The sequence below is a fragment of the Mastigoproctus giganteus genome, chromosome 6 (assembly GCF_048544385.1).
Source record: "Mastigoproctus giganteus isolate SK-2022 chromosome 6, ASM4854438v1, whole genome shotgun sequence".
In the NCBI taxonomy this organism is placed as follows: Eukaryota; Metazoa; Arthropoda; class Arachnida; order Uropygi; family Thelyphonidae; genus Mastigoproctus; species Mastigoproctus giganteus.
This window is the reverse complement of record NC_143580.1, coordinates 207,458,624-207,473,013: the sequence shown is the minus strand read 5'-3', so window position 1 is coordinate 207,473,013 and position 14,390 is coordinate 207,458,624. Positions and strand designations below refer to the sequence as shown.

The 14,390-nt window shown below is 42.2% G+C and overlaps 1 long non-coding RNA gene across 1 annotated transcript in view; it reads left to right on the top strand.

The window, feature by feature from the left end:
• The window catches only part of LOC150084909 (uncharacterized), a 116,695-nt gene that overhangs the window by 71,775 nt on the left and 30,530 nt on the right, over positions 1-14,390 (top strand). The gene's annotated exons all lie outside the window — the stretch shown is intronic.

Genomic DNA, 14,390 nt, shown 5'->3' with positions numbered 1-14,390 from the left:
GCCCTTATCTTACCTTAGACGACTAATTATCTATAGGAATAGAGTCGCTGCTCTCTCTCTCTCTCTCTCTCTCTCTCTCTCTCTCTCTCTCTCTCTCTCTCTCTCTCTCTCATATGGTGTGTAAACAGCCTCAGTTCGAGTCCTGTTGATGGTAGAAGTTGAGAAATACTTTCCGTAGGAATGCGAGGAATTTCTTTGGCCTTCTTTTTCACACCACAGCTGAGTTACTAGTTTCCTATCTCCTCGGGGTTTTGTAATATTCTATAAACGGACACGATATAGTGACTCTTCTTAGCCTTAGTTCCTCTGGCCCAAATCCAATCCAGCAGTCTGGATAGTGCCACCGCCTTACAAATCAGTAATTATCCAATTATCGCGATGACAGCATAACTCAGAGTAACTAAAAGATGATGTGTTCCAGCTAGTAGTGTTGCAACTCAGTTGTTTCTTGGTGTACTCTTTTTGTTGGTCTTATTGGACCATAGTTTTTCACAGTTAACCTGAAACTGGTTTAGAGTTTCTATGGTATTTAGTGGGAACATCCTGTTTAAACTTTTCAAGGAGTTTAGATTAATTAGAGGGAAGTGTGGCCTAATTTGCAGGCTATACGATTGCCTCTTACCTCGTGGGTGCGAGATGATGCCTGTAACTACTGGCACATCATATCTTCTTGTAAGTAGCTTAGCTAGGATATGAATATTTGTCCAAACGACAATAAACATCCACGGTGTCCACTCCATATTTGCATACAAAATGCCTCTGGAGAGAGTGAAGGGGAATTGTAAAATCTTGTTTAGCCACCTGAGTATCCAATATTCTATGTTCAGGAAGGTTTTAACGTTTCAGGAGCAGAAGACCGAAGTGTTTAAAGCAACCGGGGTAACGCACCTAACAATGTATTCCTTCACCAGTTGAGCATTTTGAACCCCCGCCAAATCTTGTCTTGAGCGCCAGATGGCGGCTAGTGTTTTCTTTCTGGTAGTAGTGAAATGCTCAGTGAAGGATATTCACTGAATAGTTCCAGGTAATTCCCAGATCCTTGTGATGATCGACTTTTTGGATGGGTTGGCCATTTAAGAGAATAGTGATGTTATGTATTTTGTGCTTTCTGGAGAAGGGCATCTGGGCAGTTTTAAAAGGTTAATTTCGAGCTCAGTCGAGGCGAGGAAGTTAGCTAGATTAGTTAGCTGCTGTGTGGCTTGTAAAGCAACGTTATGCTATCATTACTACTGGATGGGAATAATATGTTTAGGTCGTCCGCATAGGTTAGGATGTTATTGCAGGTTGAGAGGTAAGGATCGAGGGCTGCGGCGAATAGTGTCGCAGAGGGCATCCCTCCTCTATTTATTGTATAATTGACGCTAAAATCTGCATGCTTTACTATTATGATCCTCTCTGTAAGTAAATCTCGCATTAGTGCGAGTAAGTTTCCTGTAATGCAATAGTGAGATTCAGGAAGTGGAGGAGAGGTTGGATCGCTATCCGGTCATAAGCGGCTTTGATGTCCAGGAATAGAATATCCATCTGGCTTTTACTGTTAAGGGCAGGTTGGATCCTGCAACTTGTCTCTAGGAGGTTAGTAATAGTAGACCTGTTTTCAATGACTGAGTGAAGATAGGATGTTCGATGGCCAAAACATTGATTATTTATTTGTTCGATTGTGGATTTCTCAAAATTTTTTAATAGGTTCCATCCTATGAAAATAGGTCTGTAGTGTTTCCAGGTTTCAGGTCTACTGGTTTTAGGTATTGGTTTTGTGTGGTACGTTTTCCAGGCATTAGGGAGAGTGGCTGTTTCAATGATTCTATTGAAAGTATGTGATAGTAAGTTTGCCAGGTAAGCACTACATATCTTAATAATGAAAAGAGGAAATTTAACTGGGCCTGTGGTTCACTTGTTTGGAAGGTCCCTGATGACCGCTGCTATTTCTCTACTAGAGATGGATAGCTTCTCCAGGGGGGGGGGGGGTTCCGATTGGCTATTGAGTTTAGAGGTTGGCTTGAGCAAGTTAGTGTATTACCATAATCTCTAAAGGTGTGATCTGCCCATTCTTTGAAAGCCTCCCAAGTCATGTGGAAGCGTCGTTTCGAGTTGTAGAGATTCTCTTTCCTGCTGCAAATTTTTATGGAAAATTAAAAATACAAATTAATATTGAATGTTTTAACAGGAAAATTTGTATTGAACGTTTACACAGCACTAACACAATTTCCAGCTGATAACAACTAATGAGAAGCTCTTTGTTCCGCTAAAGATGTGCATTTAACACTTTCTGATGGCTTTTTACGTTAGTGTTGAAATCAGCTGTAACCAGAATCCTGAAAATGGGAAAAATGGGAGTGAGGGCGAAAGAAATGGAAAACTTTTTAAAGGAAATTTTTTAAAACTAATTTTAGAATGGCAAAGGAGCATTATATTGTTATTAAAGAAAGGAACATTACGAAAATGTAGAAATATGATAGAATTTTATTATAATTTTGAACATTTATTTAAATATTTTATAATTTGCATATTATTATTTTTATTATTAAATAATACAATTTTAATTATATATATTTAAATCAGAAAATTCAATTCACATTAGGATAGCGCAGGACAATTTTGAATAGATGTCACACTACTTTTTTCATCACATTCGCAGTCCTTGGAATCTTATAATTATGTTAAGATGTGATATACTTTGTTTATATATTAGGCCAGTTCTAAATGTCGAAACTTAGATCTCATTAATGTTTCCTTATCTGCATTACTTTATCATCATATGATGTTTTTTCTTACCTTCTTATGCAAAACTGAATAATTAAAATAAATTATATATGTTCTTAAATGTTATAATAAAGTCATTTAATTCCACTCCTGTAGTAATATTAAATGAATAAGATCAATGAATAAACCTTTATTGATATTTGGCATAGGCCTGCATTATATCAAAAATATAAAGCAATACTTTAGCACTGATTGCTGTGGTGGATTAAAAAAAGCTCACAGTATACTGCGTGCATGTCATCTCTTTAAAGGACAAGGGTAATGAAAATATAAATAGCCTCTTGAATTATTTATTGAAACATTTTTATTTGTATTTTTGTCATTTTGGTCCCTCAGAAAATAATTTAAAAATGTCTACGACCACTGTAGTCTTCCTTTTGTGAAAACAATATCTCACCCCATTGTCGTTGGCAGTAATGATTTATTTGAGCAAATCTCACTTCATTACACAGTGATCACAATCATCTAATGGTTTTATTGAATTGAAGATTCTTTAAATATGTGATGAACTTCTTCCGGTAATCGGATCAAGGATATTGCTTTCTTTTGTTTCTTCAACATGTTGATAGAGAAAGCAGCCCTACAAATGCAAAAATGTTTTGCTACTGAGTGAGCTTCAAGTGCCTGAGCTCTGGTCAAAACATGGAAAATTAAAGTTTCAAATAATAAGAGACATTCTGAGTTATTGATCTATTCTTTGTCTGAATAGCAGTTCACTATATCCCGGTCATTTGGTCTATAATATACTTGGTTTCCCAGTGCTTATGTCACACCAAAAAGTCAATATTACACTAACAACCTTTGTTTGTTGGGTGAATTGTTTTTTGAATCTATGCGCTTCTTGATTAAAAGTATAACTCCCCCTCCTGTTGTCTCTCCTTCCTATGCACCTTATTTCGAAATTCTACTTCTACTGTATCAGACTAACGCTGTTTTTGATATTCCTTTTATGTCAGCATTATATGATTTAACCAATATACTTCAAGTTAATCAATTTTATGTACTGTGCGCCTAGCAGTAGTTTTTACCTGTTTGTGCAACCAGGCAAACACTCACTTGTCTGTAACAAGGGCAGAGACCCCCCCAAGAAAAAAAAGGACCCTCAATTGTTTTGTTTGATTTGATATAGATCAGAGCATCACCCCCTGAGGAATTCGCAGACGAAATCTATCATAAAAATCTCAGCCTCTACCTTCAAGAAGATGCAGATGAAGAAGACGTTGCCCTGTACGGGCAAAAACACATTCCAATGTAAACTGGATAGTCCAACTTTGAGGGTGTGGCAGGTCCTAGAAGCTCAGAGTCGTATATTCATTGACTAGGGAAGCCACAGATTCAGGGAACACATACAGGTCCCCAAGTGTTATAAATGCCTGCGCTTTGGCCACACGTGTAAAAAGAAATACGTACAAGTAAAAAGAAATCGTGATAAATTCTAGTGGCCTCTGCTGAGAACGAGGACCACTGGGGTTTAGTATTCAAGATTGCAACAAACAAACTACCCCGTGGCGCGGTGCTTGACACGACACACGACTCTGAAGATGGACGTACTTACACCTGTACTTAGGAAGACAGCATTAACAACAATCTTGATACTATCTACCCTGTTGTACGGAGCAATATGGCCTTAGTTACTAATGCTCCTAAAAACCAAATAACCACAACCATCTACCCGGTTGTAGAGGCACCCTTGATGCATCAGCAACAGGAAATCAAAATCTACAATATAATACCGATACTATTGGGCTCCCCTTCACTGCTATTGAAATGGACCTAGCACTACACAAAATGAAAGAAAGAAAGAAAGACACCAGGTGCAGACCTGCTGGAAGTGGATGTGCTCAAAAATTTTGCTGAGGATTATCCAACCACACTCCTAAGGCTCCTTAACAAATGTCTGGCGGCAGGCATATTTCCAGCTTCATGGAAAACTGCCACTCTAAGATTAATTTTAAAACACCCGGACAGGTCGCCGCAGAATCCATCCTCATATCGCTCTGCCTTTAGACCTATACTTAATATTTAGAGGATTATGCTTCAGGCTCAAAAAAGGAATACCTACCTTCATCATGGATATAGACCTATCGCTGAACGATGATAATAAAAGGGAAAAAGCTCGATGCTTTAAAGAGCTAATAAATGTCTGGCAAACAAGGTGGGACAATTCAACTGTTGGCACTGTAACCAGAAATTTCCTACCGGATGTCTCCTTTGTGATGTCGAAGAAGGTTAGCTCATGGTTCACAATTAGTCTGGAAACATCCTATCTCATTACTGGGCATGGATCCCTTAACGAAAAACTCCACCAGCTAGGCCTGTTAAACACTGACCTCTGTTTCTGTGGAGCAAAAGAAAACTGGCAACATCTTCTCCACGAATGTGCCTGCTATGAAGACATTAGGAATGAGCTGCGAAGTGAAGTCCCATCCTTCAGCATAAATCGAGTTGACCAACTTGTTCTGACCCCACATCACTTGTCTGCACTCCAGGCTTTTGCAGCTGCTGTCTTTGCCAGAAGGAAAGATATGCTTCCAACTAATGCTGTAGCAACATAACCTCAAGCTCCTATCAAAGATCAACCTATTGACCTTTTGAGGCAGATTATTATTCTATTTTATTTTTATTTTTTATTTATAATTTTTCCTTTCCTCATCTCTTTTTTTTTTCTTCAATTTCCCACTTTTCTTTTCTTTTCTTTTCCCTTTTTTTTCTTTTTTTTTTTCTTCCTTTTTAATATCTATATATTTTTTTTTTATTTTATTTAATTTATTTATTATATATTCTTTTTTATTTATTATTTATTTTCTTTTATTATTATTATTTTTTTTTTTATCAAAACCTGCACCACGGGTGAATGTTTTTTTTTTTTGCTGAAGTCCCTCTGGAATGGGCCCCCAGAGGATCCTGGCCCACCTGCTGGCAACACCAGGTGAGTCAGAGTCTCTTTCGAGACGTTACGTGATATACTGGAACTGGCCCACCTTCCCGTGGTGTGGACGAGTACCCAGAATCATCTGTCCAGGTGACTGATGCTTCTGGGTAGCCAAGCGGCCAGAACAGAACAACAGAACACACACATAATACACACAAACCGACGTCACACACAGCTGGCCCATCTGTAGTGATACAGTTCTTCACAGAGATACGAGGCGGAGTTGAACGAATGTTCTAGGTGCCGCCCTTTACATATACACATGTCCACATGTCATATCGCTCTGCTGTCAGTGATGACCAAACTTTTGCAGTGTCTCTACCTATTCCGTCTAACCTCCAGCTGCGAATAGTACGGACTCTCCTCCGATAAACAATTCAGTTTCAAAACAGGCTGCAGCACAGTGGATGCCATCAATAAACTGACCATACAAGCAACTCACTCAGCTTTCAAGTACTCGCTCGCCACAATGGTGGACTTTGTAGGGGCCTTCGATCGCCTGTGGTGGCCCAGCATTCTTCTTAGGCTTCGGCGTGCCAACATCTTTGACAACATTTATTGCATTTTGAAGTCATACTTAACAGACAGGAAAGTGCAAGTAACAAACATATTTCGAACACTGTCCAAATTCGGGGATTCCCAATCGGGCGGTGAGTGTGTCAGTCTAGTGATTTTGTGCTCTTACATTTCCTTTAATTTCAAGTGCAATTATGCAACCAAGTGTAGATTATTTCGGATATCCTGAAAGCTAAAGATGTCATCTATACAAAAGTTCCAACTATCGGCCCCGAATTTTTGAGGTAAACTTACTTTTGATAATTTTAGATAGACATAATTATATGCTTTAGCAGTAGTGACCGGATGCACGTGTATCATAGCACTTAGAGCGAATGCCACCCTGCTGCACGTACTCGCAATTAGGCTAATCCCTGCCTCGAGCAACAAGGCTCCAACCCTCTGCCTTTTGTTTCTCAGGAAATAGAAAGTAGCTAATAGTGCACCGTGTTTGTTGTTTACTTGTTTGAACTTAAGAAGGGCAAGCTATACAATAAGGTAATTTATCTACAGAGCTTACAAATTTACCCTACTTGATCATTTATTTTCAATGTATGTAAATATATTTTTCTAAAACATTGAAGTCAGCCTCCAAAAAATCGCCAACTTAGTTCAGCCCCTATTTGACCACTTACTTGTGGTTTTTTGGCAATTACAACGAGCTCTGCTTCAACTTACTACGAGTAGAAAATCGTTTATCCGTATTCCTCTCGTTAATCCAGATACCCACTAAAACAACATGAGCGACGCTGAAGTTGAACTGATAGTTAAGGGACAGACGGATTACCCAATCCGCTCAAGGAATGAGGCCCCGGCAACTGGGGAAGGTATGAATAAACCTACAAAGACCAAGGCCAAGAAGAAAGAGAAGGGTAGAAGAAGGTCTGCTACAGACGTCCCAACAACGAAGGAAGTCTCTGAAGAGGCTGCCACTGAATCATTCAGCGAATCTGACCATGAAGAACAAAAGAGTCAGGAAACTGAGCATGAAGGAAAAAAGAGTCAGGAACCCCCGTTGACTGGGACTCCAGTGGAACAGATTATTGCCGTTAGAGGAACCCTAGAAAAATACATGGCTAGGCAATCAAGTAGAATTACTGCTGCCATTAGAACTGACGTGATAGAGATCTTCAGTAAAATGGAGACAGTGGTCCAAAAATTGCACGTCGACCACGAGAGGCTGAAAGCAAAAATCGAAGTTCTCACACAGGAGGGGGAAAAACAAATGCAACAACGCCCCCACTCCTTTTCAGAGGCGTTGAGGAATGCAGCTCAATATGTGCCTAACCAACCAGGAAAAGTACAAAACCGAAAGGCGGTAAGAAAGCCTGAATCACATGTTATTTTGGTTAAACCAGTGGAAGACGCACATTTAGATACCAGTGAAGCGGTCAAGGAAGCACTCACAAAAAACTTCAAGGAGCAGATGAAAACTGTAAAAATAAAGAGTATTAGAAAGACCAGGCATCCAGGAGTCTTAATAGAAACAGACACCAGGGAGGAGGCACAAACCATCCTGAATAATGCCGACATGACAAATTTCGGGCTTAGGGCAGAAGCCCCAAAGAAAAAAGGGCCTTCAGTTGTGATCTTTGATGTGGACGAGAGCTTAACACCAGAGGAGCTCAAAGCCGAGATCTTTAATAAAAATCTGAGTATATACCTGCAAGATGAGGCTAGCGTGGATGATATTATTCCGAAATACAAAACGAAGACCAAGTCACCTACAAACGTAAACTGGGTAATCGAACTATCAACCAGAGCATGGCAAATTCTGGGAGCTCAAAACAGAATATTCATTGGATGGGGCAGCCATAGATTCAAAGAATATATTCCTGTCCGCAGATGTTACAGGTGTCTCCGCTTTGGCCATACCTCACATACTTGCAATCAGCGTGAATCCACATGTGGCCACTGTGCCCAAAAGGGACACGGCTATAAGGATTGTCCTGTCAGAGATCAGCCGCCAAGCTGCGCAAATTGCAAGGCTGCAAAGGCTCCACACCAACATTCCATCCGAGATACCAACTGCCCTGTCTATCTAAAAGTAAAGAGTCTTTACCAAATGCGAATAAATTATGGATAGAATTCTTTCTCCCAATTACCAACTAGAGATAAGAATTGTACAATTAAATGCACAGAGAGCAAGAGTTGTTGCAGACCAGCTGAAGATAAAGGCTGAGGAAAAACAAATAGATCTAATCCTGCTACAGGAGCCCTATGTTCGCTCTGGGGTGGTTATGGGCTACCCCTCATCATATAAAATTATCCACTGTACAAATGACCAACCATGGGCTGCGATTGTCATCAGAAACCCTGATATCACAGCAACCAAGATCACACCACTATGCACTTCTATCAGTGCCTGTGCCCAAATCATGACATCTCTTGGATCACTGTTCATCCTCTCTCTCTACAGCCATCCAGGTGAAGACATCACTGCTGCTATCTCTCTGATTGAAATGGCACTCCAGCTCCTCCCGGGTGGGCATCTACTGATAGGCATGGACTCAAACTGTCGCTCGCCACTCTGGCACAGTCAGGCACCAGATAGGAATGCCCTAGGAAATGGCTCAAGACTGGAGGACCTTATCCTCACATCAGGCTTACAAATCTTAAACCGCCCAGGACATCTACCCACTTACAGTGGCCCACTCTGGGAGAGCGAAATTGATATCACAATGGCTACGCCTGACTTAGCCAACAAACTTTCCGGCTGGACGGTCCAGGAGTCCTGGACCACTTCAGACCACAGAGCGATCACATTCTCCCTTGTTCGCTCGGTGGAACGCGTCGCATCGATTCCAAAGGACATTGTGCGTTATAACACCAAAAAAGCGGATTGGCAACGCTTCTTTGTGGAACTGTCCAGAAGGCTACCGGATGATGTTCCTCTACCGGCTTCACTCTCCCCAGATCACTGTGTACGCAATATTACTGCCATCATCAAAAGTGCCTGTGATCTGTCCATTCCGCGTAGGAGGCCATACCGCTATGCTGTCCCCTGGTGGAATACAGACCTTCGGGACTTAAGAAAGAGGGCACAACAAGCCAGGAAAACTTACCAACGTGCACGTGCCCATCTTCCCCCACATGAGGTTGAAGCTGCCCGGGAGGCATATCGGGTAGTTAGAAACATGTACACCAAGGAAATTCGTAAGTGTAAGAAGGAATCATGGCACACCCTGGTCTCTACTATTGGCAATGAAGACCCATGGGGCATCGTGTTCCGTATCGTCACCAATAGGCTGCCTAGAGGTGAGGTTCTTAGTACAACTCTCAAACCGGATGGCTCTTCAACCTTTACCTGGTCTGACTCAATAAACAATATTCTTGATTCCATTTACCCTACTGAATTTACAGCGATGTCACTGGAGCAACAGCAGTTCATCGACAGTAATCAAGCTTATCAGCCAGTGGCTACGGAACCGCCCTTCACTATGTTAGAGATGAATATGGCTCTGGCTAAAATGAAAGATGGCAAAACGCCAGGTGCTGACTTACTCGAAGTCGACGTAGTTAAGAAATTCGCTGAAGTCTATCCCACCACACTCTTGAGCCTCCTCAACAGGTGCCTTGCTGAAGGAACTTTCCCTGTACCCTGGAAGACTGCTACTCTCAAGCTGATCCTGAAAAATCCAGATAAACCGCCCCAACTTCCTGCTTCCTACCGACCAATTGCACTGCTCTCCGTTTTGGCCAAGCTTCTAGAACGACTTCTGCTGTATCGCCTTTCCATCTGCTATACCGATAAGCAACTCACCTCACCATGTCAGTTTGGATTCAAGACAGGCTCCAGCACTGAAGACGCTATACATAACTTGATTACCCAGGCCACACATACAACTTCAAAGTATACTCTAGCCATCATGGTGGACTTTGCTGGTGCCTTCGATCGACTGTGGTGGCCCAGTGTCCTTCGGAGGCTTCGGCAGGCAAACACGTCCAAAAACCTATACAATAGTCTAAAATCCTATCTCAGCAATAGAAAATTACAAGTTGTAAACAAATACCAGACTATGACAAGATGCGTTCACCGGGGTTGCCCCCAGGGCTCTGTGCTTGGGCCATTCCTCTGGTCCATTGTTCTGGACGAGTTCCTGGGGTTTGACCTGGGTGGAGCCAGACCCTTAGCCTTCGCTGATGATCTTGTTCTGGTGGTGCAAGGTGACACAAGAGCGGCACTGGAAGCAAAAGCAAATACAGCTCTAGAAAAGCTCCAAAACTGGGCAGCACTCCACAACCTCTCAATTTCTGGTGAGAAAACAAAATCGATTCTCCTCAAAGGAAAGCTACAAATACGCAGGCCTCCAACAATGAAGTTAAATAACATCCCTATACGTCTCTACACAGAAGTCAAATACCTGGGAATCTACATTGACACCGGTCTTACCTTTCACTCTCATCTGAAGTACTTATCCACAAAAATCCGAAAGTATACGGCTATGATAAGAAGAGTCAGCAGAGCGGACTGGGGTTTGAAGCATAAAGCTTTGTCTCTCATCTATAAAGTGGCGTTTCTCCCAATTGTGTGTTATGGAGCCTCAGTTTGGTGTACAAAGGCTATCCTGGAAAAGAACAAGCGTAAACTTGACTCAATACAAAGATTCATGATGTTATCTATCTGCAGGGCATGTCGCACTGTCAGCACCCCTGCCCTACAGGTTATTACTGGATGCTTGCCACTCTATCTTGAGGTGATTAAAAGGGGACTTTACCATCGATTAAAGAAGGGAATTCCGACACAGTTGTTAAATCTTCAACTGCAGCTTACCAATGACCTGAAACAAGAAAGAAAACGTATCTTCACACACCTTCAAGGAATTTGGCAGCATTCATGGGAAACCACGCCCAAAGGAGAAATTACCAGAAGATTCCTCCCATCCATTGACATGACTTTCCCGAAGTCTCCTTCCTGGTTTTCACCTGGTCTGCAAGTTACATTCCTGATCACAGGACATGGGCCCTTTCAACAAAAATTGACAGCAATGGGAATTGAAAGCAATCCATTCTGCCACTGTGGCGAAGAGGAGTCATGGGGGCATCTCATGTATGAGTGCCCTGCTTACGATGATTGTAGGCTCAAATTTTTTACTGAAATCCAGGAGAACCCTCGTAACCATGAAACATACCTGCTTCAGAATGAAACAACATACAAAGCCTTAACGAGTTACGCACAAGCTGTCTTTACCATCAGACGGGCAAAGTTTGCTGAACTTAGAGCTGCTCAGAACAACGACCCTCATGTACAAACACAAACTGGGGTCGGATAGCATTTTCCCAACTGATAAAAGAGTAAGACTGAAGATTAAAATACTATGCTGGCATCATCATGGTTGGCACTACTTGAAAAGCTGACTCCCAGAGAGTGCTTGGCCTTTGGCACTCGCACAGTGGCGCCTGCCCCTGTGACTTTTGATCCCTCTACCCATCCCCTATTTCTCCTTACTCGGGTGGACTGCCTTCTCTATCTGTCCACTTTAGCTTGTTCCTCACATTCAGACCCCCCTTCCTCTTGTTCCCCAGGCCTTCTCTTCTCTTCTCTTTCTCTCTTTTTTTTTTTTTTTTTTTTTTAAACTTGGTCTTCGTCCAGGACGCTCAGGCGACCCTGGCGGAGACTAGCCAGAGAATAATGGGCAGCCTGGCTACCTCCTAGCGGTGTGTGCGGGCAACGTGAGGTCCCACCAGGGGCCCTGCGGCCAAATGCCAGGACACCCAACAGAACCTAACGCAATATGTCATATACAACAGACAACACTTTTCTGGCATTTACAGTAGTTCTGTATTCTTCACAGTGTACATATGGCGCAGATGTGAGAAATCACAGGTGGCGCCTGATCCTAACACTATGCACACTATGCACTGTCCAAATTCATCTACTGCGGCTGTCTGCAGGGTTCTGTTCTTGGCCCATTCCTCTGGTCCGTAGTCATGGATGAGCTCTTGGGTATGGACCTGCGGGGGGCGCTGAGCTCCTGGCCTTTGCGGACGACCTTGTCTGACTAATGCGTGCCGACACCCGTGCGGCCTTGGAAACTATATCTAATGGAGCGTTGGAGAGGCTCCAGAACTGAGCGGCCTTGCACAACCTCGCCATCTCAAGGGATAAAACGAAATCTATTCTCCTTAAAGGAAGATTGCAAATCAGAAGGCCACCCAAAATAAAATTAAACTTTGTTCCTATCCGCCTGCAAACAGAAGTCAAATACCTGGGTCTTTACATCGACTCAGGCTTAACTTTCCATTACCACCTCAAGTATCTAGCCACTAAAATCCAGAGATATGCTGCCATGATCAGGAGGGTGGGCAGGGCCGACTGGCGTCTAAATCACAAGGCCTTGACCTTAATCTACAGAGCAGTTTATGCTCCCATGGTGTGCTATGGTGCTTCCATCTGGTTCAGGCAAGCAACGCTAGTGAGAAATATTCGGAAACTGGAAGTTATCCAAAGGTTCATGCTTCTGTCAATTAGGAGGCCGTGCCGCACTGTTAGTACCCCTGCCTTGCAGGTGCTAACAGGATGTCAACCACTATATCTTGAAGTGATCAGAGGGGGCCTTTTCTACCGCCTTCCTATGCACCTTATTTCGAATTATATTAGACTTACGCAGTTTTTAATATTCCTTTTATGTCAGCATTATATGATTTAACCAATATACTTAACCGAAATTTTAAACCTCCAGCTTGATCTTGCAATTCACCTCAAGATTGAGAAGAAGCGAATCACGCAACACCTACAAGCGATATGACAACAGAAATGGGAAACCACGCCGAAAGGATAGATCACGAAGTGATTCCTACCAATCATCAGTGTAACTCATCCAAGACCTCCTCCCTGGTTCTCGCCTGGGCTGCATGTGACATTCATCATTACCGGACACGGCCCTTTCCACCGAAAACTGACAGCCATGGGGACTGAAAGAGATCCACGATGCCATTGTGGCGATAAAGCAGAAAAAGGCCGTCAGACCTTTGTATGTTTCTCCCCAATAATAAAATTATTAATCCTAAGTTAAAACCATGGCTTCAATTTGGTTTTCATGCCACAAGCTTCATTACTGGACATAGACTGGCATATAAATTTAATTGTCATTGTTAAGATTACGTGAGCAGGGGTCATGTGTCTGTGCTGAACCGGAAACATTTGAACATGTTATGCTGGATTGTGATTGTTATTTGGATGTCAGATCTAAATAGGAAAGATCAGTTGGTATTTTAGAGAAAGAGCAACTCTGAGTTCTGTTCACAAATCGTAGCCTATTTGCATATTTTAATGACTTCGTGAGTGAAGTATTTAGAAGACGAAAAACACGAATGCGAGATAGCAGTGGTCCACCTCCTTGTAGAAGGGATGGGAACCCACCTGATTAAGGTTTACAAATGGGAAATTTAAAGTCGATTTTCCTCACTTGGGGTCTAGTGGCCAAATTTAAAGAACAAAAATAAGAAAGGAAATTATGTATTCAGCTATTTTCGAATCAGTTAACAGCACAACATTGCACGGATAGGCTGCGGCCTAGGGAGTGGCCTTTAGCATCAGTGGAATCTTAAATATATATATATATATATATATATATATATATATATATATATATATATATATATATATATATATATATGCCATTGTGGCGAAGAGGAGTCATCTCATGTATGAGTGCCCCGCCTACGACACCAGTAGGCTCAAGTTCATTACATCAATCCAAAGAAACCCACGAAACCTCAAGAGTTCTCGCTGCTTATGGACGAAACCACGTACAAGGCACTAACTGTATACGCGCAGGAGACCTTTGCGCGGAGAAGAATAAAGATCGCCGAACAGAGAAAAGCGATGGATCCGATGGGTAAGATATTGCTGGCACTGAAACTTTTCGGGATTGCTGGCTCTCTTGCACCCCCTCCTTGGAGAGCGGGATTTGATGCTAACCCATAGTGTTAGGATATTGCTGGCACTCGTCAGGGTGCGGGATACAGGGTCACCTTCCCCCTGTAACTTTAAACTCCCCATCCCCTTATTCAAGGCGGACTACCTCCTTACCTTTCAGTCTGATCTCTCCTTTCTCTCTTTAAAATCCAACCTGTCTATACCCTATAATTATATCTTTCTCTTTTTTTGTCTTCATCAGGAAGTGTAGGCGATCCT